Source organism: Schistocerca nitens, chromosome 1 (assembly GCF_023898315.1).
Source record: "Schistocerca nitens isolate TAMUIC-IGC-003100 chromosome 1, iqSchNite1.1, whole genome shotgun sequence".
NCBI lineage: Eukaryota > Metazoa > Arthropoda > Insecta > Orthoptera > Acrididae > Schistocerca > Schistocerca nitens.
Genome location: NC_064614.1, coordinates 544678620 through 544692417, shown reverse-complemented (window position 1 = coordinate 544692417; position 13798 = coordinate 544678620). Strand labels below are relative to the sequence as shown.

Below are 13798 nucleotides of genomic sequence, written 5' to 3'. Positions count from 1 at the left end.
GCTTCCATTATCGTCTGCATCCTCATGCCGTTGATCACTGCTAACTCTTACGGCTTTAAGGGCAGTTTCCCACCCCAATGGCAAGAGAATGCCCTGAACCACTGTCCGCTCCTCCGCCCTCTTTGACAAGGCCCTTGGCAAAATGAGGATGACTTCTTATGCAGGAAGTCTCCGGCCACCAATACTGATTGTTAATCAAAATTTAGGCAGTGGCGGGTTCCGGACCCGCGACGGAGGACATTTTGATTACTAATCAAAGACGTTACCCCCTTTCCTTCTATTTACTTACTTATTTATTTTTTGTGTTGTTGTTGTTGTTGTTGTTGTGGTCTTCAGTCCTGAGATTGGTTTGATCCAGCTCTCCATGCTAGTCTATCCTGTACAAGCTCCTTCATCTCCCAGTACTTACTGCAGCCTGCATCCTTCTGAATCTGCTTAGTGTATTCATCTCTTGGTCTCCCTCTACGATTTTTACCTTCCACGCTGCCCTCCAATGCTAAATTTGTGATCCTCTTATGCCTCAGAACATGTTCTACCAACCGGTTCCTTCTTCTTGTCAAGTTGTGCCACAAACTCCTCCCAAATTCTATTCAATACCTCCTCATTATTTATGTGATCTACCCATCTAATCTTCAGCATTCTTCTGTAGCACCACATTTCCAAAGCTTCTATTCTCTTCTTGTCCAAACTATTGATCGTTCATGTCTCACTTCCATAAATGGCTACACTCCATACAAATTCTGTCAGAAACTTAAATCTATACTCGATGTTAAAAAATTTCTCTTCTTCAGAAACGCTTTCCTTGCCATTGCCATCTACATTTTATATCCTCCCTACTTCGACCATCATCATTTATTTTGCTCCCCAAATAGCAAAACTCCTTTACTACTTTAAGTGTCTTATTTCCTAATCCAATTCCGCCAGCATCACCCGACTTAATTCGACCACATTCCAATATCCTCGTTTTGCTTTTGTTGATGTTCATCTTATACCCCCCTTTCAAGACACTGTCCATTTTGTTCAAGTGCTCTTCAAAGTCCTTTGCTGTCTCTGACAGAATTGCAATGTCATCGGCGAACCTCAAAGTTTTCATTTCTTCTCCATGGATTTTAATACCTACTCCGAATTTTTCTTTTGTTTCCTTTACTACTTGTTCAATATACAGATTTAATAACATCGTGGAGAGGCTACAACCATGTCTCACTCACTTCCCAACCACTGCTTCCCTTTCGTGCCCCTCGACTCTTATAACTGCCATCTAGTTTCTGTACAAATTGTAAATAGCCTTTCGCTCCCTGTATTTTACCCCTGAGACCTTTAAAATTTGAAAGAGGGTATTCCAGTCAACATTGTCAAAAGCTTTCTCTAAGTCTACAAATGCTAGAGACGTAGTTTTGCCTTTCCTTAATCTATTTTGTAGGATAAGTCGTAGGGTCAGTATTGCGTCACGTGTTCCCACATTTCTACGGAAGCCAAACTGATCTTCCCCGAAGTCGGCTTCCACCAGTTATTCCATTCGTCTGTAAAGAATTCGCGTTAATATTTTGCAGCTGTGACTTATTAAACTGATAGTTCGGAAATTTTCACATCTGTCAACACTTGCTTTCTTTGGCATTGGAATTATTATTTTCTTCTTGAAGTCTGAGGGTATTTCGCCTGTCTCATACACCTTGCTCACCAGTTAGTAGAGTTTTGTCAGGAATGGCACTCCCAAGGCCGTCAGTATTTCTAATGGAATGTTGTCTACTCCCAGGGCCTTGTTTCGACTCAGGTCTTTCAGTTCTCTGTCAAAGTCTTCACGCAGTATCGTATCTCCCATTTCATCTTCATCTACATCCTCTTCCATTTCCATAATATTGTCCTCAATTACATCGCCCTTGTATAGACCCTCTATATACTTCATCCACCTTTCTGCTTTTCCTTCTTCGCTTAGAAGTGGGTTTCCATCTGAGCTTTTGATATCCATACAAGTGGCTCTCTTTTCTCCAAAGGTCTCTTTAATTTTCCTGTAAGCAGTATCTAACTTGCCCCTAGTGAGATAAGCCTCTACATCCTTACATTTTTCCTCTAGCCATCCCTCTTAACCATTTTGTACTTCCTGTCGTTCACATTTTTGAGACGTTTGCATTCCTTTTTTCCAGCTTCATTTTCTGCATTTTTATATTTTCTCCTTTCATCAATTAAATTCAATATTTCTTCTGTTACCCAAGGATTTCTATTAGCCCTCGTCTTTTTACCTACTTGATTCTCTGCTGCCTTCACTACTTCATCCCTCAGAGCTACCGATTCTTCTTCTACTGTATTTCTTTCCCCCACTTGTGACAATTGTTCCCTTATGCTCTCCCTGAAACTCTGTACCACCTCTGGTTTAGTCAGTTTTTCCAGGTCCCATCTCCTTAAATTCCCACCTTTTTGCAGTTCCTTCAGTTTGAATCTACAGTTCATAACCAATAGATTGTGGTCAGAGTCCACATCTGCCCCTGGAAATGTCTTACAATTTAAAACCTGGTTCCTAAATCTCTGTCTTACCATTATATAGTCTATCTGATACCTTCTAGTATCTCCAGGATTCTTCCACGTATACAACCTTCTTTTATGATTCTTGAACCAAGTGCTGGCTATGATTATGTTATGCTCTGTGCAAAATTCTAGCAGGCGGCTTCCTCTTTCGTTTCTTACCCCCAATCCATATTCACCTACTATGTTTCCTTCTCTCCCTTCTCCTACTCTCGAATTCCAGTCACTCATGACTATTAAATTTTCGTCTTCCTTCACTACCTGAGTAATTTCTTTTATCTCATCATATATTTCATGAATTTCATCATCATCTGCAGAGCTTGTTGGCATATGAACTTTTACTACTGTAGTAGTCGTGGGCTTCGTGTCTATCTTGGCCACAATAAGGCGTTCACTATGCTAAATCAGTATTCATGCCTTACAACGGTATATAAAGTTTTGTCTCTCTCTCTAGTACCCCTGTTGTCTGTCCGACGATGAGAGAGGCAGGTAGGAACCCGCCAACCAGTTCTTCAGTTCCTACGAGAGTTTGGTACAGCAACGACTAGACAGAATTCTGTAGAGAAAGATAGCTGAGATATACCTGGCGAAAGTGCACCTTCAGTCCCCATAATAGGTGTCTGTTGCTCAACACAGATTGTAATAGCAAAGTGGGACCTTTGTGCTGAGAAATCACATTTCTCTGCTGAGTATTAGACGTACAGTCTGCAGAAATATTTTCAACACATGTGGGAAGATCAGGTATAGTGCATCACTTAAATAAAATCCTTTAACATGTCTGGGATATGGTCAGTTGGCACCTTGTTAAGGTCCTCATGTAGCCTCAGTTGATGCTTTATGGACGGACCTAGAAATCTTACTACAGTGTACTCCCCAGCAGCATATTAAGCTACTTTTTGGTTCAATGCCACGACGTCTGACGGCTCTGATTGCAGCAAGTGGTGGCGCCACTCCGTACTGAATTCCCACATACACATCTAAATCTACATATATACATCGCTAGCCACCAAGCGGTGTGTGGCGCAGGGCACAATAAGCGCCAAAGTCATATTCCCCCCCCCCCCCCCCCCCCCCCAGTGTTCCACTCGCGGATCACGCGAGGGAAAAACGACTGTCTGAGCGCCTTAGTACGAGCTCTTATTTCCATTATCTTTGAATGGTGATTATTGCGCGATTTGAAAGTTGGTGGTAATAATATATGCTCTACATCCTCGGCGAAGATCGGATTTCGGAGGAGGAGGAGGAGATTAGTGTTTAACGTCCCGTCGACAACGAGGTCATTAGAGACGGAGCGCAAGCTCGGGTGAGGGAAGGATGGGAAAGGAAATCAGCCGTGCCCTTTCAAAGGAACCATCCCGGCATTTGCCTGAAGCGATTTAGGGAAATCACGGAAAACCTAAATCAGGATGGCTGGAGACGGGATTGAACCGTCGTCCTCCCGAATGCGAGTCCAGTGTGCTAACCACTGCGCCACCTCGCTCGGTCGGATTTCGGAATTTAGTGAGCACCCCTTCCCGTTTAGTGCATCGTCTGTCTACGAGTGTGTCCCACTTCAAACTTTTTATGAGATTTGTAACGTTCTCGCGATTACTAAATGTACCAGTCACGAATCTTTCCGCTCTTCTTTGGACCTTTTAAATATCTTGAATCAGACCCAACTGGTAAGGGTCCCACACAGACGAACAATACCCTAAGACTGGACGAAGTAACGTGTTGTAAGCGATTTCCTTTGTTGAAGGACTGCATCGCTTCAGGATTCTACCAAAAAACGCAATCTAGAGTTCGCCTTGCCCGTTACTTGTGTAATCTGATCATTCCATTTGAGAACATTTCGAATAGTCACTCCCAGGTACTTGGTGGATGTTACCTATTCCAAAGAATGGGAATGGTGATTTTCGCCTTGTTATACGGAGTAGGTTACGCTTACTAATATTGAGAGATAACTGCCATTCATTGCACCACGAATTTTTCTGCAAATCTTCATTGATTTGTTCACATCTTTCGTGTGATACTACTTTCATGTAGACTACAGCACCATCGGCAAACAGTCTAATGCCGCTGTCAATACCATCAAACAGATCGTTTATGTAAATCGTAAAAAGCAGCGGACCTATTACGCTGCCCTGGGGCACACCTGAAGTTACGCTTGTTTCTGTTGAAGTCATCCCATTCAGGATTACATACTGCTCTCTGTCTTTTAGAAAACTTTCTATCCAACCGCATATGCCATCGGATAGACCGTAAGCGTGCACTTTTTGTAGCAAGCGACAGTGCGGAACTCAGTCGAACGCCTTGCGAAAGTCGAGAAATATCGCATCAACCTGGGAGCCGGTATCTAGAGCCTGTTGTATAACATGCACAAAGAGGGCCAGCTGTGTCTTGCATGACCGCTGTTTCCTAAAACCGAGCTGGATTCTGTAGATGTGTTTCTCAGAGTCTGGAATGGTCATTACGTCTGAACACAAAATATGTTCCATGACTGTACAACAAATCGATGTCAGTGAAATAGCCCGGTAATTATGTGCATCCGATTTTCTACCCTTTTTATAGATTGCTATGACCTGGGCCTTCTTCCAGTCCCGTGGAACCTTCCGCTGTTCCAGTGATCTGATAGATGATGGATAAGAATGGAGCTATAATTGTAGCATTGTCAACATGAAATCTTACGGGGATACCGTCTGGGCCACATGCCTTCCTGGCATCTAAGGATCTTAACTGTTTTAAAATCCCAGATACACTAAACACTATGTCAGCCATTCTTTCGTTTGTTCCATAATTGAAAGGGGGAATGGTGCTGCAGTCCTGTACCGTAAACGAGTTTTTGAAAGCTAGGTTCAGAATTTCGGCCTTTCGTTTATCATCATTAGTTACATTGCCCGTACTGTCAGCAAGAGAAGGTATTGAATTATTTGTAGATTTCATAGATTTTACGTACGACCAAAAATTTTTGGGGTTATTTTTAGAATCTACAGATAAAATATTGCTTTCAAATTCGTTAAAAGAATCTCTCACTGACCTTTTGACAGCTGCTTTCATTTCGCATAATTTCCGTTTGTCAGCAGGGCAGTGACTACGTTTAAAACGACTGTGCAAAATTCTCTGCTTTCTCAGCAACTTCCTAATATGTTTGTTGTACTAAGGTGGATCCTTTCCATCTCCTATATTTTTGCTAGGCACATACTTCTCTAGCACGTGGTGGACAATACCTTAAAATCCCGACCAGAGATGCTCAATATCTTTGTGTCCCGCGGTGAATGCTTGGAGCTGACGATGAAGATATTCATTAATAACACTTTTATTTGCTTTCTCAAACAAAAAAAGTCCACGCAGTTTTTTTTAGACTGACTTCCTCAAAAAGATCAAGTCTGTTTGTCGCCAAGAATCTAATGTGTTCTCATATCGAGTTCGTTTTCTAACCAATTGCTCAATGTTGTATGTTGAGAGCGCTCCTAGAATAACTTCACACAAGTCTTTGCTTCTGTCCCCTATGATAAACGCGTAATTTTCCCAGTCAATGAATGCGAGATTAAAGTCTCCAACTATAAGTAATGGATAGTTTCGATATTTATTTCCTATGTACACAGTGCATGCACAGGCCTGTAAATCTAATTAGTTGTGTAGTGAGATGTCCTTAATCGTTGGAATAAATTTCGTTGTAATCACATCTCTCCGTCTTTGTATTTCACTTTCTCCAAACAATAGTCTGTTTGTCTCGGTCATATATCTGAACGCACCAGTTTCTTTCCACGACGATACATTTTCTGCCACTTAGAAAAACGCCTGTTGCAAAACGATTCTCTGTACATCTTTCGGCACAGCCTGTTGCTGGACCACGAATTATATTACGCTTTTGTAATCGCGTCCACAAACATTCATGAAGTGTCATTATGAAGTGTAAACAGTGGTAAACTCGACTTTGAATGCATCGCTGACTGTTGTTTGTTGTTTTATAAGGTAGTGACACCAACGATGATACATCAGTCAGTTGTTTGTTAATAACCTGTTACGTGGGTAGTTCGCATGCGTGCACCACTTCATTAGTGGGTAATATAGCCCGGCTCGCCCCCGCACGGTGCTGTCGTGTACTTTTCTCACACAGAAGAATTTTCCTTCAAGGTTTCCTTCTTGAATTTAAATTGATATTGGGTGGATATGAGTAAAATATGTTGAAGAAGTCAACGAAAAATTATTTTCACTATATTACAAGTCGTTTTCAGTGTGAAACATTTCAAAGCAATCAGCTTCACACAACGAAACTTCCCATTCTGCGCGCCAATATGAAGTATGTTTGCGAAGAGCTATTCTCGTGCTCATTCCACACCTCCCTGTTGGTCTCTTCTTGGTTGTGGCTGGAAAAAACCTGGCTGGCTGGTTTCGGTATTCTAAGTGGGCGTCCTAATCATGTCCTATATGGAGAACATATGACCATGCGTTAACCAAGACTTATCACACAGCTCGTTATTTTTTTTTTGTCACGATGCTTCTTCCACAGGATGAATACACTGAAGTATGCAATGTCCAAAAAGTGCCGGAAAAGCTCCTGGTAAAAAAATTTTCAGCCTGCTCCTGGCCATCTGGTAGCTGTGCAACTGAGAATCGCACCAAAGCACGTCTCTCATGTTGTTGTTGGAATCAACGACAACTTGTGGCTTTTGAACGATTCCCTTCCTTGAGATTCAACTTAAAAATGTTTCGTCATGGAAGGTACTGCTGATAACAACGTATCTTTTGTCCTTCCGTTTCATTAACATCTGCTTACCCCTCTGTCCTGTTATGTACTCTCCTTTCTTCGCTTCTTACTTTTATACGAAGTCAGGGAATCCCTTCTTGCCTTGCCGCATTGTGCTGTGTGTCTAATATGTCTGTGACGGTTCGCGCGGCTCTCCCTGTCGGAGGTTGTAGTTCTTCCTAGCGCACGGATGTGTGTGTTGTCCATAGCGTGTATGTAAGCTTAAGGACCGATGACCTCAGCAGTTTGGTCCCTTAAGATCTTACGACAAATTTCCAAACGATTTCCGCCATTGCAAAAGATCACTCACTAACGCGGTGGTAAACACTGACGAAAAACTGCCGCTTTTGCGGCTACTTCTCTGGACGCATATTGTCGACGCGCGCTCGAGTGGACAATGTTATAACTAGCCCAGAAAACGCTGTGCCACGGAGCTGTCGAAGCTCAACTAATACCGCAGTTTCAACGGCAGACCTATAACTCGTAATGCCCCTTACCTAGCAGCCACAGTGTGGTGTCACTGCCAGACACCACACTTGCTAGGTGGTAGCTTAAATCGGCCGCGGTCCATTAGTACATGTCGGACCCGCGTGTCGCCACTGTGTGATCGCAGACCGAGCGCCACCACACGGCAGGTCTCGAGAGACGTACGAGAACTCGCCCCAGTTGTACGACGACGTTGCTAGCGACTATACGGACGAAGCCATTTCTCTCATTTGCCGAGAGACAGAATAGCCTTCAGCTAAGTTAATGGCTACGACTTAGCAAGGCGCCATTAGCCTTAAATAGCTTGTATATAAAGAGTCACTTGTATCGCCACAATCTCCAGATGTCTCATCAAGAACGATGTATACAAGGATGTATTAAAAGTTAAGTACATTCCAAAGATACGTATTTTCTTTATCACATTCATTAAGTCTCCTGTTTCAGACCTCACTCCATCCTTCGTGAGTTAGCGCGTGCATCTTGGCCGCCTCTTTCAATTAGTGTGCGTAGTGTTGGCAAGTCTGCCGACACTACACACAGTACACAGTGGCCGGAGATATACGTTTAACTCACTCGTAATAAGCAGTCATGCCCACTTGAAGGGTTAAACAAAGGCAGTTTGTAAACATATGCCTCAAACGCTTTGCTCATTTAAGAACTAGTACCGTCATAAACGGTTATTTCCGAATACTGATTCCTTACCTTAAAATAATCAGTTTAAGATCGTGTACCACGCATTCAATTTTAGCCTTACAGGTAATGGAAAACCTGTAGACTTTCTCACATGCCCAGTTCTTTGAGTACCACTCTATCGATTGAACTACAAGACTTAAATCAATTGACAGTCATTCAGACACAATTTAACATTTCGAAAGCGGTGCTGTGAAGATAAATCTATGGATAGTAATGGGAAGATCCTTACAGTTCACGCACAAGCTATGGATGTGAACTGAAGACGCCGTGAAGTGGAAATCGATTTGTCTAACGTAACATTGTGACAGATGGTCGAGAGACATGTATCCAAACAAAATATTGGTCCTACATTTGCGTTGATTCTATGGGTTGCAGGGCAGAGAGGGTGTACGCTCCTTCTGATGGAAAGAGTGAGATCTCGCAACTCCGAGCCGTGTCTCGGAGGGTCGCTGTGATCCTGATTCTGGGTTGTAGGCTGTGGAGTGTGTGGGAAAACGACCGACGGCATCGAAGGCAGCCACATGTTCTATCGCTAGAGTACACTCTTGGATTTTCTAGCTCTTTGGTGTTGAGTGTGCAGTTGTGGCTGTGATTTCTGAAAGTCTGAAGTTGCAACACTATGATGTGAGCCACGAGTAAATGTGAACAGCATGTGCCTATATATACACTGCTTTGATCAGTCTACTGTAAGCTGACGTTTTAGTCACTCTACCATCGCTTATCCACAGTGGTTGAAATATTTTAGTTCGATGGAAACTGGTGTGACTTGTTTATTAGATGAAATAGCTCGTAGTAACCAGGTTAAATGGCGCAGTGAATATTTGTTTAAATTCCTATAAATTTATGGTGTTAATATGTTGTTGTGTCTCATCTCTATTAGTTAACTGCTTAGATAAACCTCAGAGGAGAGATTAATTTTGATGTGAAATAATTGATTCAAAATTACTATGCAACCAGCCCGTATGTGTAATGGGACCAGGTAGGTTTTTAATACCAGCCAAGTTTGAGAAAAATTGAGTTCGAAACCGGGAACCACAAATATATTTTCTCAAAGATAGCTACTTTTGTTAAACATGTTTCACGTTGTGTTATATAATCATTCTGAAGTTCTGTTCTAAATATTGGTTTTACTAACATTAAGCTGTATTTAAGGAGGCTCTGCTTTTTAACATGATGTTTCAACAAGATATTCTTAAAATGAGTTAAATTACCAGTGAGCTTTGTTTTACAGTAATAGATGCGTTGCACCTTCTTTCGTAATATAGCTGTGTTTAAGCTACTAGTTACTTCAGCTCAAACTAAAATTTCAGGACTGAAATTGTGCTTTTTTATTTGTTGAAGAATAAATAAACGCATGAGTTTTTGCAATTTGTAACTCAACTCATTCAATCGATTCGAGTCTGCCTGTCCAGTGTCATCACAAATTGTAGTAGCAGAATGTGACTGATTAATTACATAATAATCGTTACTTAAAACGTGAATCAAGGTCTGTCTCCTATATTGGCTTTATATTTTACGGAATGCATGATGATGTAAAGGAGCCGGCTTTTCTACGTAGAAGTGGGCTCATTTGTAAGATGCAAAGAAGAGAGATAGAACTGAAAGGAACTATTCGGGATCTAGTTGAACAAATACGCGAGAAAACTCAGATACCATCACACAATAGATAATCGAGCCTAGTGAGGAAAGTTTCGACATTACCGTAATTTGTGTCACCTTTGAAGAAATTTTGGAGAGTATTGATTCTGAAAAGGGTTGTACTCCAAATCAAGTACGGAGGTTGCAGACGAATTTTATCCAGAATGATTGTCCTGGTGCCGGCCGATGTGGCCGAGCGGTTCTAGGCGCTACAGTCTGGAAACGCGCGACCGCTACGGTCGCAGGTTCGAATCCTGCCTCGGGCATGGATGTGTGTGACGTCCTTAGGTTAGTTAGGTTTAAGTAGCTCTAACTTCTAGGGGACTGATGACCATAGCAGTGCTCAGAGCAATTTGAACCATTTTTGATTGTCCTGGTGGGCGTGGAAGAAGACCTGGAAGAATGTTTAGATACTTAAATATTTACAGTAAAGCTGTTAGTGATTCGATGCGGCTTGTGAAGGGAAGTTAAATGAATATGAAAATGCAGTCGTGTAGGTAAGCAGTAAAGCTGAGGGATTTGAGGGGTAGTTTACTGGAAGAGGCACTTCTTTTGGAGCCACTGACAGCATTAATAATCGGCAGTAAAGGTCATTTTTTCCTCTAGTGTTGTAGGTATCGATATCGATTTCCTTTTCAAACTGTCATAGATTATTTATGACGAATTTTGTTAACAAATATAGATATTGTGGTGATGCGGTTAAAATGCCCAACTCCTTTAAGAGGTACGTACAAGACGACGGCAAATGAACAGCACACACTACTCTTACAGCTCGCTTCAACGCCATTAATACTTTCTAAGTAATGAGCTACCCCATAAAGCAGGGCCGGACAAACGCTGCACAGTGTGCAAACGTGCGGAAGTGCTGCACATGTGCGACAGCGAGCGACAGCGACATCTGTTATTAAACATGTGTCCTAAATGAACGGCGGCGGCTCCACTTCCCTGTTTAAGTGGTACAAGCAAGAGCGCAACATACCCAGTCTCGTTTACCCCTGCTGAGCGTAACCTTAACAGAGAAGTACTGAGAAATGGCAAGTACTGTGAAAAAGCAAAGGACGGGAGATCTATGTTCTCATTCGTTTAAAAATGACTTGGAACTGCAATTCTTTTTCGTAGCCGTTGGTAAAAACTCACAGCGTTTGGTGTGCCGCCGAATAATAGGCGTCCAGCGTAAGTTTTCAATTGAAAGACACAACAGTACATATCACAAAGACGAGTGTAGTGTACTCAACAGTGAAGAGCGGCTAGCAAAATTAAATGTGCTTAAGAAAATGGGTGAGACACATCTACTTGATTTTACTGTACGTCAAAGTAACTGATACTTCTTGAGCTCTTAGGCATAACACAAGAAACTATTTTACTGTGCGCTGTACAATGTACTGTTTTCAATTTTCCAGAATGACAACCACACTAAATCTTCACTGCGATCAAGTTTTAAAATCGCATTAAGAATTGCACAATCTGGGAAACCCTTTTCCGAGGGGGAGTTTGTGAAAGGATGTCTGACTGATGCTGCAGAACTTGTGTGTCCCACGAACGTTAGCAAGTTTCAAGAAATCAGTGTATCAAAACAAACAGTGACAAGACGTATCAGTGCTATGGCCGGCGATGTGCACAGGCGGCTAATAATTAAGGATAAAGACTTTGTTGCTTTCTCTGTTGCGCTCGATGAAGCAACAGATCTTACAGATACGGCCCAGGTTGTGACCACAGATGGAGCACCATCAATGCAAGGCCATCAGAGAGGACTCATAGCACGGATGCGCAAAACGCTAGGGGGCACAGACGAGACGTTGTATGGAATTCACTGCATTCTGCAGCGAGAGGCGCTTTGTGCAAAATGAGTAACGTCAGCAAACGTCATGCAAATTTTTGTGCGTGCTGTAAACTATCTGAAGACACATGGGCTTACGCATCGCCAGTTTCAGCGGTTCTTGGAGGAGTTAGGAGCGGAGTACGGCGACATACCTTACTATACCGAAGTACGCTGGCTCAGTCGAGGTAAAATGCTGAAAATATTTTTTTTTATTTACGTTTGGTCATAGTCCGGTTAGTAGGACATGTTCTAGGCATCAAGGGATGACAAATTTAGCATTGGAGGGCAGCGTGGAGGGTAAAAATCGTAGAGGGAAACCAAGAGATGAATACACTAAGCAGATTCAGAAGGATGTAGGTTGCAGCAAGTACTGGGAGATGAAGAAGCTTGCACAGGATAGGGTAGCATGGAGAGCTGCATCAAACCAGTCTCAGGACTGAAGACCACAACAACAACACATTAGTCATAGTAACATTCTTACATGAGAAGGGTAAAAGTGAACCTATGTTGGAAGACCCTTGCTGGATATCAGACCTTGCATTTCTCGTGGACATTACGTCTCACATGAACAGCCTGAACGTCAGTTTGCAAGGTGAAAATAATTTAATTTCTGACATGTTGGAAGAAGTAAATGCCTTTAAAAGAAGCTTGCGCTTTGGGAGAGCCAGCTATTGACAGAACACACTGCACATTTCCCGACTCTTGGACTGGTCCATGAAAGTGCTAGATTTCAAGACTACGTGTCAATAATTTTAAAAATTAAGGAACAATTTCGAGCACGATTTGCAGATGTTACGAGATTGTCTCCTGTCGTTCGCCTCTTTGCTCGACCGTTCTCGTCGTCAGTTGAAGATGCTCCGAATGATCTACAAAACTGATCGACCTACAGTGCAATACCAGACTGAAGGACAAGTTCTTTGCAGTGCGAAGTACAAAAGAATTCTACGAAAATTTTTCACAACAAGAATTTCTACGCCTGCACCGAGAAGCCGCGAGAGCTATGTCCATGTTCGGGTCGACATATGTTTGTGAAAGATTTTTCTCGGTGATGAAAATGAATAAATCAAGATTTCGATCAAGCATAAGTGATGGAAATCTTCGCAACTGCTTGCGTCTGTCAATGAGCCGTTCCTTTGGTGCCCGATATTAACTATATCATTTCTCATGACCAGTGATAAACGTGTTTGGATTCATTCCTTTCATAATTAAAAATTATTGTTTACTAACTGTGCATTATTGCTTCATTCTGCTCCATGTTACATAATTATCAAGAAAATTGGTCACTAAACCGATTGTTAAAATGTGTACTTACATTTAGGATTTTTTTTTAATGTGTGAAATGCTACGCCCAGCTGAAGTCGATAAATCATAACATTCTTCTAATTGTCGGTTATTATGCAGATTTCAGACGGAACTGATGAAAGATGTAGCAATAATGGTAATAAGATTACAGGTGATCGTCGAGAGGTCTGCGGTTACCATTCTGTTCAGAGGTCAGTGAGACAAAAATTATGTGGGTGTAACTCAGGGCACCGAGAATTAGTTATAGGAAACCTTGCATTAGTTTAATGTTCTTTGAAATCATGAATAAGGTTCGTTGGAAGTCGCTAACTGCTCTCTTTCTTAAATACTATATCAAAAACGTTACGCGTATTTACGTGCCGTCAGTCAAGCTGCCTTAATAAAAACCCACGTTTGTTAACTGTATTATTTGTCTTACTGCGTTAAACTGTTAACATAAAAGTAGGCGTCTCAATGAGTAGACTGTGACAGTATTTTAAATGTTTAATACGCGAAATACCTTCTCGTGGTTGGCATGAAAGCTGTGCAAAGAGCACTAGAATGCGCCGGTACAGAGTATCCCAGCAAGTGGATAAAGCGACATCTGTGCGTAGAAACATGCACTACATGAACGC

The 13798-nt window shown here is 42.0% G+C and overlaps 1 protein-coding gene across 1 annotated transcript in view; it reads right to left on the bottom strand.

Moving 5' to 3' along the window:
* Positions 1-13798, bottom strand: part of LOC126259840 (follistatin-related protein 5-like) — a 279684-nt gene that overhangs the window by 141020 nt on the left and 124866 nt on the right. The window lies entirely within an intron of this gene.